This window comes from Vombatus ursinus, unplaced genomic scaffold (genome assembly GCF_900497805.2).
Source record: "Vombatus ursinus unplaced genomic scaffold, bare-nosed wombat genome assembly UNPS02014859.1, whole genome shotgun sequence".
NCBI lineage: Eukaryota > Metazoa > Chordata > Mammalia > Diprotodontia > Vombatidae > Vombatus > Vombatus ursinus.
Window position 1 is genome coordinate 657,634 of NW_020954637.1, and position 21,866 is coordinate 679,499.

A 21,866-nucleotide genomic window follows, 5' to 3' on the forward strand; every position below is an offset into this window, starting at 1 on the left:
GTGTGTGTGTGTGTGTGTGTGTGTGTGTGTGTGTGTGTGTGTGTGTGGCAGGCAGGAAGCACATTCCCAATGCCTCACTCAGTATGAGTGATTTCCAACACAGAATGACATACTAGCTGGGGTGGTGGCTTATTCCGGGGTGGTGCCAATGTCTGTTATCTACTGTCTTCCTCTGTCTCAGAGCCCTCCCTAGTACCAAGCACCCAGCTAAAGAGAGGGAGGAGGGTATGAGAATGGAGTGAGAAACTGGGCAGAAGGGGAGGTGGACAGCCAGCAATGGGCCCTCTTCTCCCATAGGCAATCTGTCTCAATCCTAGAAGGTTAGAGTCAGTAGGGACCTTAGAAATCCTCTATTTATGCCCCATTATCCTACCCAGGAATCTTCTCTTTAACATCCCAGGCACATGGTTACACAGCCTTGGCTGTGGTAGAAAGAACACTGGATTTGGAGACAGAGCATCTAGGTTTGTTTGCCCTCTGGTTTTTAATTGAGTAACTTTGGGTAAGTCATTTCCCTTCCTTGAGCCTGTTTGTTTAGTCATTCAGTCATGTCCAAATCTTTATGACCCCTTTTTGGGGGTTTCCTTGGCAAAGATACTGGAGTGGTTTGCCATTTCCTTCTCTAGCTTATTTGACAGATGAGGAAACTGAGGCAAACAGTTAAATGACTTGTCCAGGGTCACACAGTTAGGAGGTTTCTGAGGCTGGAATTGAACTCAGGCTTGACTCCAGGCCTAGCACTGCCCAGTCTACTCTTCTGTAAAAACCTGGGGGGTGGGGGGGAAAGGAAGAGAATTTGGGCCTGATGAGCTATAAGGACTTTCCTCACTCAAAATGTTATAATGTAAATACTTCTAGTGATGGGGAACTCTCCAGTCACCAACATGAGTTACCCTCTTTCCCCAAATGTTTTATGTTGTAGTAAGGTGGGCTTTATACTCTCAATAGACTAGGATTTCATTGGCATAGGCAACTTCTAATGGAAGAAATTCCCATGGATCAGCAGCTGCTTTGCAGTCAACAGTTTTGGAGAATGCCTGGGGTGCCAAGTGATTAAGACCCTGACCCAAGATCTCCCAGGCAATCTTTAAGGAAACTGGGACTCACACCAAGGTCTTCCTCCTTCCCAGGCTCGTTCCCTGTCTTGATATACTGCCTCCCCCATCCCTGTCTTCCCAGGGCACATTAGAATTATTCTCAGGTCTTCTGAGCTGGTACAGATCTCAAAACATTGTCAGAGCTGGAAGAGGTTTCAGAACACGGAATATCAGAGCTGTAAGACAGTCTTACAACATCAAAGGTTAGGAACCTTAAAAAACCATCGAATATCAGAGCTGAAAGGGCCCTTAGAACAGACTGTCAGAGCTGGAAGAGGACTTTAGAATGTAGAATGTGTTGGGGAAAGACCTTATAACAGAATATGAAGAGTTGTAATCTCGTCCAACTCCCTGACCCAAGATTTCACAGGAGTTTAATAACAGAGCATATACCAGAATGCAGTAGAATTCAAGCACTAGGATAGACTCTGCAGCCAGGACTCTTTCTTCTACCCCGGAAAACTGACTTCCAAAGGGTTTTATCAGATGGAGGGGTGGCACAATGGACAGAGCACTGGACCTGGAGTCAAGATCTCATCTTCCCCAGTTCAAATCTGGCTTCAGGCACTTAGTAACTGTGTGACCCTGGGCAAGTCATTTCACCCTGTTTGCCTGAGTTTGTCATCTGTAAAGTGGGTGAGAGGAGGAAATGACAAACCACTCCATTGTCTTTGCCAAGAAAACCCCAAATGGGGTCAGAAGTGGACACAACTCAAACAATAGGCAGGGAAATAAAGTATCTTTAGCCCCATTTTACAGATGAATGAGGTCCAAAGAAATGAGGAGGTTGAAGGTTGGTTGAACCCAGGTCTCACTGACTTCTATTGTTTCCTCCTCAGCAAAATGAGAACCCTACCTGCCCTGCATACCTTAAGGGCCTGTTACCAGAAGCACAAACCAGGAGAGAATATTAGCTCACCTGGCAGTTCGGGTACTTCCTACCTAGGTGTTTGGGGGCAGATTACTGCACCTTTGGGGACTTGTCTCCTCATCTGGAAAATAAGAGGGTTGGCCCAGATCAAGGTCCCTTCTAGAGATCCGGGATTCTACCACAGTCCTGTGAAGAAGTATATGCATTACTATGGGGCTCGATTCACCAAATGCTTATTAAATGATTACTAGGTCCAAAACCCCATACAAGACAAAGAAAGGTAGGAATGAAACAGTCCCGGCCCTGCAGTAGCAGGATCGCGAGTGGGATTTCCCAATCAGATCCTCGGAGGTTTCTTTTGGGGGTTAAGGGTGGAGACCCAGGATACTGCAAGGAAAAAGGTCAAGTCTAAAAGAAAAAAAAAAAAAGGCCCGAAATCCTAAAGGAAGGAGGAATTGACCATCTCCCTCCCGACTTCTCTTCCTGGCCCATGTCCTCTGATCCCTGGCCCCGGTTCGCTGTTCCCAGGTGGGCTCGCTCGGGCTGCCTCTGAGACTCTGCTCTCTGCCCATCCAGACTCCGAGGCAGCCCCCAGAGGCACGCGCACCGACTCCCACCGAGGTCAACTGAAAGGAGACCTCTCTGTGCCCCAGCCCGCTGGCGAAGACGCACGGGAGCCCGCTGCTCCTTACCTTGTCCGGCTGCGGGCCCCGCTCACAAACTCCCTGCCCGGGCAGCCATCGCTGCCCCGCGTCCGCTGCAGGCGCTCCCGGCTCGGTCCCCTGGGCTCTGGGCTTAGAGCCCCCGGTTTCTGGGCACGGACGCTCCGAGCTAGGCACAGCTCGGTCCCGAGCTCCGCGCTCCGCGTTCCGCACTCAAATCCCACCCCAGCCTGACTGTCCTTCCCGCTAGCGGGGTTGGAGCGCAGGTGATCCCCCAAAGGGGCGGGCGCACTGGGACCCTCCCCCTCCTCCGGCCCCAAGCTCGAGCGGCGCAGTCCAGCTGCCCAGCTGCGCCAGGTGCCCAGGGGTCTGCAGTCCGCGGAGCCGTGGCGCCTCCCCGTGGTCACCTGAGGGCTGTCACCGGGCCCATCCCCGGGAGCTCACTCTGCCGAGGCTCTCCCCACCACTGACTCTCCAGCTTGAGGTTCGAGTTCTCCAGCTCTGGCAAAGTGTCTTACCTCTGACTTCTTCCTGCCTTAGCAACTGGGATCGTAGGCTTCAAAGCTGGAAGGGACCTTAAGGGGATCATCTGGTTCAGCATCCCTTTTTTGGGTTGGATTCCCCAGTTTACAGTGGAAACTGAGCCCAGAACAGTCAGGGTCACAGAGGTAGTAAGATCTGAGACACTCAGATCCTTTGGCTCCAAATCCAGCCCCAAGATAGTAATAGTCTACTTATCTGAAAGGAGCGTGATGAGAAAATGCTTTGTAAACCTTGGAGCTCCCCATGTTATCTGGTGGAGTGAGCTCAGCTGGGTGCAGAGAGATGGATGTGGGAGTCAAAGGGCCTGGGTTCGAAGCCTAACTCCACTTATTTCAAGGATGACTTTTGAGCAAGTCACTTGGGCTTTCTTAGACTGTTTCCTCATCTGTAAAATGGGAGCTAGCACGAGATGACCTCTAAGGCCCTAAATCTCTGACCCTGAGAACCTGGCATTTTATTTTTATTTCTTATTAAACATATTTTTTTTCTTTTTTTATTAATTTATTTTGAATTATCAACAATCACTTCCATAAGCTTTTGAGTTTCAAATTTTTCTCCCCCTCCCTCCCCACCTCCCTCCCCAAGATGGTGCCCAATCTGATATAGGCTATACATATACATTCCTATTAAACATATTTTCACATTAGTGATGTTGTAAGGAAGAATTAGAACCAATAGGAGGAACCATCAGAAAGAGGAAACAAAACTCAACAGAAGAAAAAAAATAGCAAACAGTATGCTTTGATCTGCATTCAAACTCCATAGTTCTTTCTTTGGATGTGGATAGCAATTTCCATCATGAGGCCTTTGGAGATGTCTTAGATCCTCACATTGCTGAGAAGAGCTAAGTCTATCAATATTAGTCATTGCACAATGTGGCTGTTACTGTGTACAACATTCTCCTGGTTCTGCTCACTTCACTCAGCATCAGTCCATACAAGCCTTTCCAGGTTTTTCTGAAGTCAGCCTAGAACTTGGCATTTTAGAAGGAAAAGAGAACAAATTGGCAGCGTGACTACACTGGATTGATTTCACCTGAAATGACAAGCGACCTTTGCCAGATAGGGTCAGTCAATAAACATTTATTAAGCACCTACTATGTGCCAGGCACAATGCTAAGCACCAGGCATTTAAAAAAAAATAAGGCAAAAGACAATTCTTTCTTAAGGAGCTCAGTCTAAGAGGGGTGGGGAGAAATGGGAGGTGGAAACAACACCGGAACACCTATGTAACCAAACAGAATATATACAGGATAAATTAATTTCCCCCTAGGGAAGGACCAGGGAAAGCCTTATGCAGAATTGAGACTTTTCCTTGAAGGAAGCCAAGGAAGCCAGGAGGCAGAGATGAGGAGGCATGGAGGACAGCCAGTGAGAATGAACAGATTTGAGAGATGGAGGAACAGAAAGGAGGCCTGGGTCACTGAACCACAGAGTATTTCAATCAAGCAACCAATAAATATTTATTAAGAACCTACTATGTGCAAAGAAGGGGCAGTACAGTGGAGAGAGTGCTGTGCCTGGAGTTAGGAAGACCTGAGTTCAAATTTGGCATCAGATACTTACTAGTTGTATGACCCTGGGAAAGTCACTTAATTTAACTCTATTTGCCTCAGTTTTCTCATCTGTAAAATGAGCTGAAGGAAATAGCAAACCACTCCAGTATCTTTGCCAAGAAAACCTCAAATGGGGTCAAAAAGAGCTGGACACAAGTAAACAACAACAAAATGTACCAGGTACCAGGTTGAGTGCTGGAGATACAATAAGAGGCAGAAGACAGTGTCCATCCTCAAGGAGCTGTTTAGAAGGGAGTAAGGTGTCCAAAGACTAGAAAGGTAGGAGCGGGCCAGGAAGAGGTTTGAACCTGGCAGAGATGGGGAGCCACTGTAGTTTGGGGGGTGACAGTCAAATCTATGCTTTAGGAATATCACTTAGATACCTGAATGGAGGAAGGACTGGAATGGGGAAATATGATATGCCAGGAGACTAGCCATTAGGCTTTTACAACGGCCTTTTCATGAGAAAACAGGGACTTCCACCCCAGCAGCTTTGTCAAGGAGAGAAGGAGGCATATGGGGGAAAATGTCTCAAAGGTAGAATGGGCAGGATTTGGCAATAAATGGGATATGGGGGTGGTGAGAGTGAGGAGTTGTGGATGAAACCTAGGTTGTGCCCTGGGGGACTGGGAGGACAGTGCTGACCTCCCCAGCAGTAAGAAAGACAGGAAGAGGGAAAGGGCTGGGGGGAAAGATAACCAGTCCAGTTTTGGCCATGTTGAGTTTAAGATGTTTTTCAAGAAATATTTACCATTCATACTAATAACAGTGATTTCAATAGCAATCCTACCCAAACAAGGCAGTGAATTGAAATACTTTTTTTTTTCTTTTTGGTGAGGCTATTGGGGTTAAGTGACTTGCTCAGGGTCACACAGCTAGTAAGCATTAAGTATCTCAGGTCACATCTGAACTCAGGTCTTCCTGACTCCAGAAAATACTTTTTTACAAAAGCAAGATGATGCAAAGTATTTTTTACCATTCTCCTTTGGCACAGTGGTTCAGAGGGCCTGAGTTTTAATTCTAAGCAATACCACTGCAATAATTATATTGAGATCGATGCAGCATATCCTAGCATAAATATCCTTTGTTTTTTATGAATTAATTTGTTCCCCACCACCAATTTGAGCAAAAAAACAAAACAAAACAATACAAAAGTCCTCAATACATAGCTGCATGCAATTCTCACATTGGCCACATCCAAAAATGTATGCTTCTGCATTTTAAGTTCATTAACTCTCTGTCAGAGGGTGAGTGGTATTTAATCTCCACACTTTGGACTCCTGGCTTATCATTGAGTTGATCAGAGTTCTAGACTCTTTCTAAGTTGTTTTTCTCTATAATGTTATTATTATTGTAAAGTTGTTCTCTCAATTCTACTCAATTCACTCCTTATCAGAACACAGAGGTCTTCTCTGGTTCTCTGAAGTTGTCTAATTACTCCAAAAACAGAAACGGAAAGAACATCACCAAACAATAGAAACTGAACGTGGCAACATGACAAAAAATAAGTTTACTCTCAAAGGAAAAAATATGATAAGACACCTACTGAATCGGGGATCCAGGGGTGTGGAAAACCCCATACAATCTGGTTCTTTCTGATGTGTTGACCGATTTTGACGATTAAAAAAAGTCTTTGTTATAAGGGAAAGTTCTCTGGGATACAGGGAGAAGTTTAGGCAATGTAAAAACGAAAGATATTTCTACAAATCTATTTTGAAAAAGAACTGTGTGTCAGATTGTTTACCACCTCAAGGAAGGCTGGTAGAGAGGGAGAGAGAAAGAAAATTTGGAACTCAAAACTTAAAAGAAACAATGAATGTTAAAAATTGTTTTTACATGTATTTTAAGGGAAAATAAAATATCATTTAGGAAAAAAACTGTAAGGGATGACAGAGGTCTGGTGGTCCAAGCCCCTCGTTTTATAGATGAAGAGACAAAAACACAAAGAGGAGGAAGTGGTAAGTAGGTGGGTCAGGTTTTGAATACAGACCTTATTATGCCAGAGCTAATGTTTTTGTCAGTATATCCCACTGCCCCTCTTCATTTGACCTCTCAAAACTTCATTTTTCTAATCTGTAAAGTGGGGATAATTAACCTTGAACTTCTTACCTGGCAGGGTTACTGTAGGGAGAATTTGGGGAGGTGGAAGGGGCTGGGGTCCAGACCTGATGATTCTGAAGTATAGGGAATTCTGTCCATGAACCTTCCCGTCCTCAACTGTCCTAGACAGTTCCCCTCAGCATTGGAAGGTAAAGTTATTTTTCCTTTGGTCACGTGGTGTCAGAGGTAAAACTTGACCCCTGGTCTTCCTGACTCCAAGGCTATGCAACCATCTGCCACACCATGAAACCATTAATCATTTTTCAGTTGTGTCTAACTCTTCATTACCCCATTGGGTTTTTCTAGGCAAAGATAGTGGAGTGGTTTGCCATTTCTTTCTTCAGCTCATTTTACAGATGAGGAAACTTAGGCAAACAGGATTAAGTGACTAGCCCAGGATGACACAGCTAATAAGTGTCTGAGACCAGATTTGAACTCAAGAAGTTGAGTCTTCTTGCCTCCAGGCCCAATAATCTTTCCACTTCACCATCTAGCTGCCCCATTATTAAAATAGCAAAGACATATTCTTACATTGTTAGTTAAATCTTGAATTGTTATTTAACTTTGTATGTGACTTTATCTTATTTCCCCAACTAGACTTTGGGGTTCCTGAGGGCAGGGGTGGCTCTGATACCTGTCTATCTTTCTCCCCACCTTGACCTCCAGGACCTAGCAGGGAGCTGGGCAAAGAGTTCAGTAAGGACTTGTTGAATCAGTGAGCAGATGTGTTTGGGGAAAATGTAGGGCTGTACCCTCCACTCTGAAATGTAACACAGAGGAGGCATTGGTGTGAGGGCAGAAACTTTGGTCAAATTAGGTTTAATCCAGAGAGGTTCTAGTCCAAGTAACTAGAATTCTCCAGTGGTTAAAATAATCATAGACTAGGGTTAAAAGGAATGGTGGAACTCATCTGTACTGACCATAGAGTCAGAAAGAACTGTACGTGAATCTCATCTAATTGTAGCTACTTGTTGTGACATTGTGGGCAAATCATTTCATGTAATCTCCTTGAACCTCAGTTTCCTCATCTCTGAAACAGAGATTAAAATACCCATAGTACCGGCTTCACAGGAGTGTTGAGAGGCTCAAAGGAATTAATAATGTATGTGTAATAAGGATTTAGGGAATGCTTAGACCATTCAAGATGGTGTCATTCCAGTGGAAGACTTGAGGGAACCTGCTTCTCAGAGACTAGAGAACTGGACCATGCATGGCATACTGCTTTGGTCCACTCTGTGGTTGGGAATTGATGGGGTGCTTGGGTGCTTGTGCTTGTACTTGGACCCCAATTTCTCCCTAGCCTCAGAAACACTGTCTCTGACAACTATTTCCCAGCCCAAGGACACTGTGCCTAGCAGTTATTCATGCGTGGGCCCCAGCATGACCCTTATCTCTCTCCCTTGTGCAGCTACACAAAGCTGGGTGAGAGAGTGCTGGGCTGCTCAGGCCCCAGCCCTCAGATCTTGTCTCTGGAAATCTCCCAATTTCTTAGTAAGTTCCTGTCTTGTGAGAAAGCTTTCCCTTGTTGCAGAGCATTCTCTCATCAAGACAAAGGGAGAGGGGTGCCTTGCCCAGCCCAAGGAGTTTTGTCCTTGGCTGGCCCAAGGACTCTTCCTCCTGCCAGACTCCAAAGAGCCATACCTCTGTCATCTCCCTCCCTGTATTTTCTCATCCATAGCTACCAAAGACACCTGGAACTTTAGATTACCTCATCAGTGTCCCTGGCATTCCTTTCCCATGCCCTTTTCCATATAAACCCTAGCTCTATCCTCAGTCTCTCGCAGGTTCCTTAAGAATCCTTGCCCGCTGATAAGAGTAACAATAAATCTTTGCCACCTTGACTTAAAGAATGCTTGAGTCTGTGAATTCATTCCAGACGACCCTGTCCCGTACCAGTCTTTGAGGGGTCTCAACCGCTCAGACCGCAACAGGAATGGCCATTTTCCATTGGCTGAATAGTTGACAATGTCAGTGTCTTTAAAACTGCCTCACCAGGGATAGACCAGACAATTCCTGCGTTCTGCTCTGAGGGTGAAGGGCCCCCCCCCCCCATCAGTGAGGGAGAGTCTGAAGGCCAGTTCCTTTCTCTACCCTCGTGGCCTAGATCTAGCCCCAGAAATGGGTTTGGGGTGGGGCCTTTTCCATTCTAGTTGCAGGGAGTAGAGCTCTGATCTAGGAGCTTGAGGCACAGAAACTAAGGACAGGTGTTGCATGGAGACCAGTAACAAAGCCATGGGGAATGAAGGCTGCTCATGCTGTGGGCCTTTGAACTTGAACTTGCTGGGAATAATGTTGTGTAGGAACGGAGCTAAGCTGTGAATCTAATCCCCCTTCCCTTCCATGAGACTATGGCTGCCTATTTGTTTTTGCCATATCTTTGAAGTAAATATCCCTTTGTAAAAGCTAATGTGATGCTCAATGGTTAAATAGAACTGGAATGCTGGTCACAGGATCCCTAAAATTGGAGGGGGGACATAATGGAGGGGGGCTCTAGCCAATGGCAGAGAAGAAAGACTCCCTAACCCTCGAGGTACTGAAGAACCGTGTATGTGTGTGTGTGTGTGTGTGTGTGTGTGGCTGCTACAAAATGTAACAGATACATCTCTCAGAGTGGGGTCTACCCCCATAAGACACATAGTAGGTGCTTTGCAAATCTGATCCCCCCAAAACTGTGAATACCCTCCTTGAAATGTTTTGCATTTATGATAGATAGATAGATGGATAGATGGATGGACGGATAGATGAATAGATACAGATAGATATATAGATATGTGGAGATACAGCTATAGAGATGGATAGACAGATAGATATAGATAGATATTTACTTATCTAAACACATGTTGTTTTCTCCTAACAGAACACAAGTTCTTTGAGGGCAGGCACTATTTCATTTCTCTTTCTTCTATCCCCAATTCCTAGTACATAGTAGGTGCTTAATAAATGCCTGTTGAATCAATACATATGCTCCCTAAATGTCACTACCAGCTCTTTCTTTGGCTTCTGTCAGAGCGCAGTGGGTATAATATTACCAGGAGTGGATCCTTCATAGGATTGTTGTGAAAAACAAGTGAGACCATAGTCTTGGAGGTGGAAGACACATTAGGGATCTTCCAGCCCAGCTCCTTTCTTTATAAATGAGGAAACAGACCAAGATAATATCGTATTATACGTTATAATAATAACATGTACACATCCCAGAGAAGAGATAGGAGAACACATCTCCCCTCCTTCTTTTGTAGAGGTGTGGTGGGGTGCAGCACACGTATTCTCAGGCCTTTACAATATAGTGATTGATTTTTGCTGTTGTTTTTCTCCTCTTCCCCTTTTTTTCTTTAAAAAAAAAATATTATATTTATTGTATGGTATGGCCCTCTGAGAGGGGGAAGTGCCACTGGGAGAAATTCTGGTAATGTAAAAAAAAGATATCAATAATTATATCTATAGTATATATACATATAGTTGTGTATATATGTGTATATCTGTGTGTATTTTTGTTGTTCAGTTGTTTCAATCATGTCTGACTCTTCATGACCCCATTTAGGGCTTTCTTGGCAAAGATATTGGAGTGATTTGCCATTTCCTTCTCCAGATCTTTTTTCAGATGAGGAAACTGAGACGAACAGAGTGAAGTGACTTGCCCAGGGTCACAAAGCTAGGAAGTGTCTGAGGCTGGATTTGAACGCACATCAAGTCTTCTTAACTCCAGGCCTAGTGCTCTCTATCTACTGCACCACCTAGCTGCTGTGTGTGTGTGTGTGTGTGTGGTGTACATATGTATGTGTATCTTTAAAATAATGTATATGTAACTGTGTTGGAGCGCCCACATGGTCGATAAAAGCAGGTAGGGAATATCTGTGTGATCTATACAAACACACGTGTTGTATTTAAAACCTTAAAACACAATAGAAATATCCAGTAGGATGACTTGATCTTCACTATGATCCTATAAAGTAGATAAGCAAGGACTATCCCCAGTTTACAGTCAAGGAAACTAAGGTCCAGAGGAAATGACTAGTCCAAGGACCTAGATTTGAGTTAGAACTGGATCTAAGATTTTCAGATTTCTCATCCGGTTCTCTGTATGACCAAACTCACTCTTTCTGAGACTTAAGGGGAAAAAAAATTAAACAAAAACAAAAACAAAAACAAAACAACTCTTTCTCAAGAGCAAGAAAGCCATCAGAGAATTGCTTATTACTACAAATGGGGTCATGAAGAGTGGGACCTGACTATAATGAAACCCTTCCACAAACACTTTTCCATACCCAAATCTACTCTGTGAGGTCCTGGATGTTGAGAGATTAAAGAGTTCTTGAGTCTTCATGGAAAGTGTCCAAATTCATCCCGGGGGTTAGACTTTTCTTGCTCTCTTCTCTTATTAGCTTGCTCTGACTCAGCGTTGGGAGCATTGGGTCTTCATCTCAATTCTGGCTGCCCATTCCCAGGTCCTGCACCTGAAGCTTTAATCCACTGTTTACCTCCTTTCTAGGAGGTTGTTGGGGAAACCAGCTAAATGTCACGTAGAATTAGAATGCAGTTTCAGGTGAAGGGAAGTAGCATTGAGAAGAGGGAAAGCTGAGAAATCCAAGACCAGGCTGGATTAACCCCAAACAAAAACTGAGTTGGGGAAAACTGAAGACGGAGGCAGAAGGACTGGGAAGGAGATCACCTGGCCGCATTCCCCACATTGGAAGGACAGTTAGAGCCCCTGCTGTGTAATTCAATGAGGATCTAATCTTTAGAAGACTTGGCTTAGTCTGTGTGGATTCTGTTCAACATCTGCTGTCAAGGATAAATTGGTTATTTCTTCTATGCTAAGAAAACCTCAAACTTGTAGCACTCACTTATTAAGCACTTATAATGTACCAAGCACTGTGCTAAATGCTGGGTAAATAAATAGACAGTCCCTACTCTCAATGAACTCATATTCTAAGTAAGAGACACAACATAGATGGTGCGATTTAACTGTAAGGCTGATGGATGGATGCTGCCAGAGGGAGGATGGCAAGGCTCAGGGGTCCTTAAGGGGCACTCAGATCGGATGGCAATACCTGGGAGGCTGGAGGGTGTTGTGCCAGGACACAAAAGAGAAGCTCTTCTGCCCTCTGGCAGGATATTACTCCCTTCCTGCCCTATCCTTCTGGGAGGGAACCCAGAGTTCCCACTTTGGCAAGAAGATCGAGGGAAAGCCTAGGTACCTACTTCCTTTTGGACCTGCCAGATAGAGATTTGGGGGGGAAGCAACATTGCTATTAAAATTAGGAGGGCGGGCAGAGAGGATGAGGGAAAAGTGATTTACCAAAGGTATCAGTCATAGAGATTTGAACCCAGGTTCTCCGATGTCAGCTGTAGCGTTCTTCTTACCATCGCCAGCTGCATGACCGCCGCCATCCACCCTTTTTGAGTTTTAGCGTAGCTACAATCAAGTCATCTTGAATAACGTGCTGCACATGGTATGTGTGTATCTATTTGATGAAGAAAGCACTGGGTCAGTTACTAACTCTGCCAAAAAGTAAGGCTACTGTTATTCATTTCCTTTATTTCCTTCCCTACACACATTCACAAACTGCCTTGCTTTTCTCCCACCATTGAGGTTATTCCCATCACCACCTCCACATTTCTTATCTCTACAGCTCTCCTCTCCGCCTTTCCCCCAGTCTCATCGAAAGAAGCGCTGTCCTCCACGTGAGTCGAGATTCCCTTCTTCCTCCTGAAGGAGCGAGGGATGTGGATCCAGGGGAAGAGAAGGCTCAGGGGAGGAAACTGACCTGTGTTCAGTATTTGGGGGGCTGTCTCCTGGTGCAGCTGTTACGCGTATTCTGCTTGGCACTGGATGGCAGAACCAGGATCAATGGGTGGATGTTATAAAGGGACGCATCTAGGCCTCCCATAAATTCTTACTGATTGCAGGGCTTCCAAAGTGGAATGGCCACTGACTTTGGGCCCTGCCTTAGTTATCTGTCATGTTAAAGAGAGGGGAATCACAGATTTAGAGGGAGGTATCTAGTCCAGTCCCTTTATTTTGCAGAGGAGGCCCAGAAAAGCAAAGTGATTTGCCCAAGATGAGTTACACCTGTGTTAAGTGACCCAGCAGGGGTGATGAACGTGGGGGCTCTGACTGATAAGCCAGTGAGGTTTTCCATGGTGCCACGATTCCTCCTTGAAGGGGATGAGGGATTCAGCCGAGGTCAGGGAGACATGCAAGTGTAGGAACTGGGCACAGAACCCAGAAGTCTGACTGTCAAGGTTGCTCATCTAAGCAGCCCGGCCAAGGTGAGGGGGCCCTGTCTTCATCCTCTCTGTTCTCAGGAAGCCCATGATTCAGTGCATTCATACTGATCATTCTCTAGGCAGCAATAAAGGAACAATGTCCATTTCCAGCTTTCAGCACAGAACGAAATGGAAAATCTGTAAATGGATGAATACCTTCCGAGATCAATAGAAGATCATAGAATTTAGGGTTGGAGGGCCCTTAGAATCCAGAATGCCAGAGCTGGGAGGGCCCTTAGAACCCAGAATGCCAGAGCTGGGAGGGCCCTTAGAACCCAGAATATCGGAACTGGGAAGGGCCTTAGAGACCATTTCTTCAATGTCTTCATTTTATGAAGGAGGAAACTGAAGCCAATGTCCCTTAAGATGCTGCCTTCTCTCACCTATTAATAACTGACATTTATATCATATTTCAAAGTTTATAAAGAGAAAGGGGTGAAGGGAATAAGCATATTTGTAGCTTATTCTGTATTATGTAGTGCCTACTATGTGCCAGGCACTGTCCTAAGCATTTTTTACAAATACGTCATTTGAATCTCACAACACTGGGAAGTAGGTGCTATTATTATCCCCATTTTACAGGTTAAGTGACTTGCCCAGGATCACACAGCTGGTAAATGTCTGAGGCCAGGTTTGAACAAAGCACTTTAAAAAGGTCTCTTGAACCTCACAACAACTCTGTTGTGAGTTATCTTCTAGTTCTAGTTATCATTAACACCATTTTACAGATAAGGAAACTAAGGTCCAAAGAGATGACTTGCCCAGGGTGTCAAAGGTACCAAGTGTCAGAGGTGGATTTCAAGCCAGATCTTGACTCCAAACTCAGCACTCAAAGTACTATTCCATGTTGTCTCCAATTATACCTTCCCCTGGAAGGCTTCAAATACATCCTGGATACCACTTGCTGTTGATTCTACTGACTTGTGGTACTAAGAGAGGCAGCCTGGCTTGGTGGGTAGAGTGCTGGGCTTGTAGTCGGAAAGATCAAGGTTCAAATCTCACCTGACATTGTCATTTAACCTTCTATTTTTTGATGTTCATATTTCCTCATCTGTAAAATGGAAATTTAATTAATCATTAATTATTTATTATATTATATAACATATATTATTTATTAAATATAAAACTAAATTCATTTATATAAATATTATTTATATATAATATACAATAATATATTATATATTATTAAATTAATTAATTATAATTAAAATATACTAATTTAATTTAGTATAGCACTTACCTCACAGTGTTGTGAAGTTTAAATGAGAACAAGTCAGTAAAGTACATTCCAAACTTGAAAGCTTATCTACGTGCCATTATTCCCTAGTAAAACATAAGCTCTTTGAGGGAAGGGACTGTTTCTCTCTCTCTGGGATTCTAGTCCCAGAACCCAACCTGGATCAAAGAAGGCTCTTAAACAGGTTCTAAATGAATCGAATGAACGTGTGACTCTAAGTAAGTTACTGTCCCTTTCTGCTGTCCCAATTTTTTCATCTGCCAAAAGAGAAAGTGGGATGGGTGAGGTGGTCTTTTACTTAGTACTTTATTGTTCTAAAGCTGGATGGTTCTCCCAGACTGGGAGGTGGGGAGGGAGAATCTAGAAACATGAGGGATGGAAACGCTGCAGAACTGAGAACTGGTCCCTTGGGCTCGCCAGAAGCCAGGCAGGGCTCAGGGTCAGAGCCCTCCTTTAGGCTCCCAGGACAGTCTGCACTACCAAGGACCCCTCTCAGCCCCTCTTAGGTGGTTTGGCACATAGTACTAAGGGATCCTCTGACATTGCAAAGAGGAAGCTCCTTTGTCCTTCTGGCTTCAGCTCCAAAACGCTCCTTTGGATAGCCCCCTACAGGAAAAACTTCTGCTCTCTCCAAACTGGCCTCCTCATCATTCTGTGAAACTCTGCCTAGGGTAAGAGGTACAAAAGAGGCCCTCAGGCCCAATGTTTTAGGAAAATTCAGCTGGGAGGTGGGTGAATGGGAGAGAGAGAAGCCCTCATGGAAAGTTGGGGACAGAGATTCACGGACACAGTCCTCTTGGGTGGAAACCCAGGAAGGACACAGGGCTGCTAGGGCACTAGGGAACAGGGTGTGTGGAGGAGGGGCTCTCCTGGTATTTGGCTTTGGGGACCTGGCTATAATAATGATAGATAACATTTGTATGGCCTGTAAGGTTTGCAAATCCCTTTACATATACTATCTCATTCTTATACTGTATGTTAAGTCATTTGATCCTCACAACAAACCTGTGAGATAGATCCGATTATTATCCCCATTTTATAGATGAGGAAATTGAGGTTGAGCTAGCGGTTAAATAACTTGCTCACACTGCTAGTAAGTGTCTGAGATAGTACTCCTTGACTCCAAATCCTGTTATGCCATCTACAGCCAGGTTATCCAGTAGCTTCCTGTTTTAACTAATTATTCTTGCTAACTCCTGGCAGTCCAACTCCCTCAACTCTGTTGTATCTATTACATTTGTCACCAAAAAACTGCAAGTGCAGTTATCGCGCCCTAAATTTGGCACCCTAGGCCAGACTCCTGACTGCTTTACCCTAGTTACAATTCTATGACCATCCCTTACCTTCTCCTTATTGCCTTATGCTCTGCTCATGCATTCTCTACTCTTGGAAAGTCCTACTTACTGAACTCTCCAACCATAAACATTTTACTTTTTGAGGAAAAGGAGGTGGCATTATGACCTCGGAAATTGGGAATTAAGTTAGTAAATTAATTACTAATTAATTAGTAAATTAGTTGAAAGACTATTTTTTCTTCTGAGTAGTAAGTGCAACTGAAAGACAGTGTGGTGTACTGGATAGAGCTGGCTTTGAAGCCAGGGAGACCTGGGTTCAAGTCTTGACCCGGACACGTGCTGACTATGCGACTCTAAGAAGGTCACTTAACTTCTTAACGTGGGAGTCATCCTGCACTTCTGGTAGCCTCTCACCCCCTATACCTAAGCTGTCGCCAAGAACTATCATTTTATCTTTGTACCAAGTCTCCAACATACCCCCTCCTCTCTTCTGACACCGCACCCTGAGGATGCAGGCCCTCATCCCCTCACACCTGGATTATTGCAAAAGCTACTGGGGGGTCTGCCTGCCTCAAGTCTCTCCCCACTTGGATCTATCCACCATTCAGCCACTAAAGTATTTTTCCTAACGTGCAGGTCTGACCACATCACTCCCCCTCCTCAATAAACTCCGGTGACTCCCTATTGCCTCCAAGAAAAATACAAAACACTACTTGGCATTCAAAGTCTTCTTATACTTTACTCCCTGGTAGGAACTCTTCAATCCAGTGATACCTCCTCCTGGCTGTTCCACAAACAAGACACTCCATCTCTCACCCCCAGGCACTCTCTCTGGATGTTCTTCATTCCCAGAATGTTCTCTCTTCTTATCGCTCCCTACTGCCTTCCCTGGCTTCCTTTAAGTTCCAATTAAAATCCCACCTTCTACCAGAAGTTTTCCCCAGCTCCTCTTAATTCCAGTGCCTTCCCTCTATTAATTATTATATAATTATTTATTATATAATTTATTACATAGGTTGCTTTGTATATATTGTTTGCATGTTATCTCTCCCATTAGATTGTATTCCTTGAGTACAGGGACTGTCTTTTGTCTCTTTTTGTATTCCTAGCACTTACAGTGCTTGGCTCATAATATTGAAAATTACGTTGACTCAGTGACCCATCGTTCCTAGCCTTGACAATCAGTTGGGGTGGTGACTCCGAGTCTACAGCGTTTTACATTTACCCCAACCTTGGTCTAGAAATGGCTACCATTAGACATAAATAGGTATATACATACATATATATATATAATATATATACATACTTCTATTTTTCTGTTTATTGATTCTTTCCCTGGATGCAGATAGCGTTATTTCTTCATCTGTCCTTTATAGTTAATTTGGGTATTTATAATAGTGTCAGCTTCCACAGTTGGGTCTAAGAAAGATGAACAGAATTAGATCATATGTGTATTCATTTCTCTCAAGCTGGCGGGCGTGGATTTGGAGCTGCAATTGGAACTGAGCTCCCTTTGGGGTTAGGCTGCACAGATTATAAGGACAAAAAGAACCCGTAATGCTGGGTGGGAATGGCCGTATCATGGCCCAATCAGATAGTGCCACAATTCCTTGGGTTCAGTTTTTGTTTCCCAGGGAGGAGCCATTTCACAGAGATCATGAGATGTCTACATGGAACAAAAAAGAGAGTCAGGCCGAAAAGCCCCCAAGGTCCCAGAACTAGGATGCATGTGCTAGTTCTGCCATTTAGAGCTGGTATGAACTGGCTTAGGTCAGTTCTGAGGTCTCCAGCACAGCAGAGGGATTCCTGGGTTCAGCAAGCGAACCCTGCAAAACTTAAGGGATGCTCAGTTTGCCTCCTGATTCTGATTCCCAGGTCAATCTGACCTCCTCTGGATAGTAAGGGAGCTCAAGCAGATAAAGGTGGTTAGTAAAGTCATTAACCATTCCATTTTCATAATGGTCAAAATGACTTACTTGCACAAAGTCGTTCTTAAAACAACATTGCTGTTATTCCTTATTTCTGAAGAGATTTGGCCTGCTGAGAAATGGGCCTCTTGGCTGACCAGCCAAATTTGGCTTGTCAGGGATGCACTGTTATGGAGCTGTGAATGGATCCAGCCATTTTGGAAAGTAATTTGGTTGTTTTTTGTTTTTATTTTTGCTTTTTGGTGAGGCGATTGGGGTTAAGTGACTTGCCCGTGGTCACACAGCTAGTAAGTGTTAAGTGTCTGAGGCTGGATTTGAACTCAGGTCTTTCTGACTCCAAGGCCAGAGCTCTATTCACTGTGCCACCTAGCTGCCCCCTTGGAAAGTAATTTGGAAAGATGCGCCCCAAATCACTAAATTATACCTCTCTTTAACCCAGTGATAATATTACTAGGCCTTTAGCCCAGAGTCAAAGAAGAAAAGGACGCATATGTAAAAAAATAATTTTAGTCAAGTAAACATTTATTGAAAGCCTACTATGTGCCAGGCACTGTGCTAAACATTTTATTAATATTATCTCATTTGATCCTCACACCAATCCTTCAAGGCTGGTGCTATTACCCGCACTTTATAATTGAGGAAACCAAGGCAGCCAGGTATTAAGTGACTTGCTCAGGGTCACACAGCTAGTTAAGTGTCTGAGGCTGGATTTGAAATCAGGTCCTCTTGACTCCAGGCCCAGCACTCTAGCTGTCTGAGTGAATGGTATATCAGAAGAAACAGGGTTCCAGGTATTGATTCACAAGGAAGTGAGCAGAATAATGATAACATTAAGGAGAATAACAATTTTGAAAGGCTTTGGAAATTCTGATCAATGCAAAAAAAGGAATTTGAATGTTAGTGAGCTATTGGCTAGATTATAAGAATCTGAGCAGTGGCTAGATTATAAGAATCTAAATACCTTAATGGAGACAAGATGGACCTTATATACAGGAAGACTGTGGGAGGGAACCAGGGGTGGCCAAGTAGTTTGGGGTGACTGGAGGAGGGGTCTAAGGAGGATCTGGATGGGAGTGGCCAGTAAGCTGAGGTGACCAGGACTCCTGGGACCTGGACCAGATGGCCAAGGAAGAATGGAGCCTAGCTAGAATTAAGGGTGGAAATTGGGGAGGGGGAAGGCACAGGGAGGTAGGACAATGGAGGGCCAGGCTAGGTTAAGGGTAACAGAGATTGGGTGTAGCCACAATGAAAGGCCAGTTGATGGGATTATAGCCTCAGGCAAACACCAAGATTTGGCCACGTGGGAAAGTCCAGGGTTTTTCCTTTTTGGGGTCTAGAGCCCATCCTCATCAATGCCAGAGGACAGAATACAAAATGAGCTCTTCACCTCATGCCAGAGAGATGATGAACTTAAAATGCAAACTGAGATCAACATTTTTGGACATGGCCAATGTGAGAATTTGTTTTGCTGGACTATGCGCATATATGTATACACATGTGTATATATACCCACATATTTGCATATACATATACACATGCTCATGTATGCATATTGATACATATAGACATATGATATATACAGTTATATACATATTGCACATATACCTATCTCTATATAACACACGTATGTACACACACATGCTTGTCTATATGCACACTGCACACATAACCACATGCATGTTTGTGTATGTCCATATGTACACACCATTCACCTACACATGTATATGTGTATTGCATATCGATATACATGCATTGCACTATGTATGTTGTATGTGTTCATATATTTACATATATGTGAACATGTATATATGTTATGAGGATGGATTTTGTTTTCATTTATTTTTAATTGTTCAATGAGAAAATGGAAGGGATAGATAATAAATGTATATATATACATACATATATGTACATACATATTTATTTATTTATACACATACACACACACACACACACACACACACACACACACACACACACACACCCACATCAGAAGACTTGAGAACCGTGGTCAATGCAATGACCAACCACAGTTCCAGTGGACCAATGATGAAGCATTTTATCCTAGAGACACTTCCTGACAGAAATAGACTCAATGTGCACAATGAGACTTATATTTTTGAACACAGCCAATGAGGGAACTTGTTTTGCTGGACTAGGCACACTTGTTACAAGGGTTTTGTTTTAATTTGGTTCCAATTTGGAAGGGGGAGGGTAATGAACAGATATATGAAGGAGATAGGAGGGTTAGCAGTGAAGTTGCAATAAATAAATAAATAACCTAAAGCAAAGAGGGTCACTGAAGTATTTTTTTAAATGCTTAGAAAAGGCTGGAAGGAAACACAGATGACCAAGATAGATTTGAAACTACCTGTTGAATTTAGTATATACTTAAAAGAAAAAACAAACTTTACATACAGAATTTGTGGTTTCATGTATTTCTACTTTATGTATGAAAATGCTTAATTTTTTTTAGTAACAAGGTAAAAAAATAAGAATAAAAATGCATTTAAAAAATAAAAGAAGGGGGGCAGCTAGGTGGCGCAGTGGATAGAACACCAGCCTTGGAGTCAGGAGGACCTGCGTTCAAATCCGGCCTCAGACACATAACACTCACTAGCTGTGTGACCCTGGGCAAGTCACTTAACCCCATTGCCTAGCAAAAAACACCCAAAAAAACAAAAAAACAAAAAAAAATAAATAAATAAGAGAAGGGGACTGCCCATGCGTCCCCTGTCGATAGAGGAGTCCTGGAGAGGACTTAGGAAAGCAAGGGATCCAAACTACGCACTTTATTCCTATTACAGGGGGAGTTAGATAGTACAGGCTCAAAGGGATATTGCTTGTCCAGCAGTCCCTAAATATAGATTGTTTTTTTTGTGGGGAGTTTACGAGCTGGGAAGCAGGATGCCTGTGTGAGTTGGGTTATATAAGGTGAAGAGGGAAGCTAGTGACTCCATCATGAGTGGCTCCCACCCTTGGAATGTGGGCATCACTGGTCTTTTTCATCCTGTCCTTTTCTACTCCCACCTGGCATGGCCTACTCTCTAGAAACTGTCCTTTGTTGTAAAAAGATCTTTATGAGCATGTGGAAAAGAACAATGGACAAAGGAAAGGCCAGAGTGACAGCCCAGCCCCACCAGATAGCCACACTTCTATTTTTAAGCCTTCAGCTTGAGCCTAGCTCAGGGGTTCTTAACCTAGGGTCTGTGCACTTATTTGTTCTCAATACTTAGATAACTGTATTTCAATGTAATTGGCTTCTTTTATAATCCTATATTTTAAAAAATTCACTTAAAAACTTTATTCTGAGAAGGGATCCAAAGGCTTTACTGGACTGCCAAAAGGGCCCATGACATTTAAAAAAAAAAAAAAAGTTAAGAACTCTTGATGTAGAAGAAAAAAAGAACCAGATCCACATGGCGTCATCTTCCTTTGGGAAGTTTACTTATAATATAATAATTATATAAATATAATAATTAATTAAAAACTCTTTTGTAGCTCCTGAGCCCCCAGCTTGGGAGTGGGGAAAGAAAACTCTTTCTGCCTTGGACAATTAGGACAATGTCTGTTCCTGTCTCTTTCTCTCCTTCCCTATAACATATACCATTTCTGCCTCTTTCGCAACTCCCCATCCACAAATGATGAAGTATAGAAATCAAAGTAGTTCTAAACCAGCAGTGGGACTGATTACAACAGAAAGTTTATCTAAACCTTAAAAAAACAGGAAAGCTTCGGAATCAACCTCTGCCCTGTCAGACAGAGAAAGGAAGAAGTCACTTTACTGGCTAGAGACATCCTCTGGAAGGGGAAAGTTCAGCCCAATCAGACCTGCCTCTTGCGCCAGACCCCAGCTCACTTGGGCGGTTGGAGGCAGCTCCCTGGAGTCCCTGTAATTAGCCCTCTGCCTCACTCTCTTCTTCTGTAGCCTCTCAGCCTTTCAACACTCAATCTGCCCTGGCTCTCTCTGGTTCAGTTGACTTGCCAAACCAAAAATGAAGCTGAACTGCCAGCTTGTTACACAGACTCTGAGGCCAAGACTTCCTCGTACTTATTAACTTCTCCTTATGCAGTTTTCCCTCTGTCCTCCCTTTGGGACAAGGAAATGGTGGAAGAGCTTTCCTGAGGGCAGTGGGATCACTATTTTCAAAAACTCCTACAGACAGGCTTTGGAGACCTCAATTCCGCACGCAGAAACTGGTGTCCAAATGCCCCACTGAATTTGTTTTCTGTATCTGCATATGAGCTGCTATGAGTCCTTTGAAGTGCTATGTTTTTTCTATCTGTTTATGGACTTTGGTTAGTCCTTTG

At 43.6% G+C, this 21,866-nt stretch overlaps 1 protein-coding gene across 1 annotated transcript in view; it reads right to left on the reverse strand.

Annotated features, from left to right (window-relative positions):
* Positions 1-2,724, reverse strand: part of NCMAP (non-compact myelin associated protein) — a 44,780-nt gene extending 42,056 nt beyond the window's left edge. The window contains exon 1 of the mRNA XM_027841475.1: positions 2,661-2,724. The gene's annotated coding sequence lies outside the window, so the exon portion shown is untranslated. The remainder of the gene's footprint in view (positions 1-2,660) is intronic.
* Positions 2,725-21,866: the final 19,142 nt, after the last annotated feature.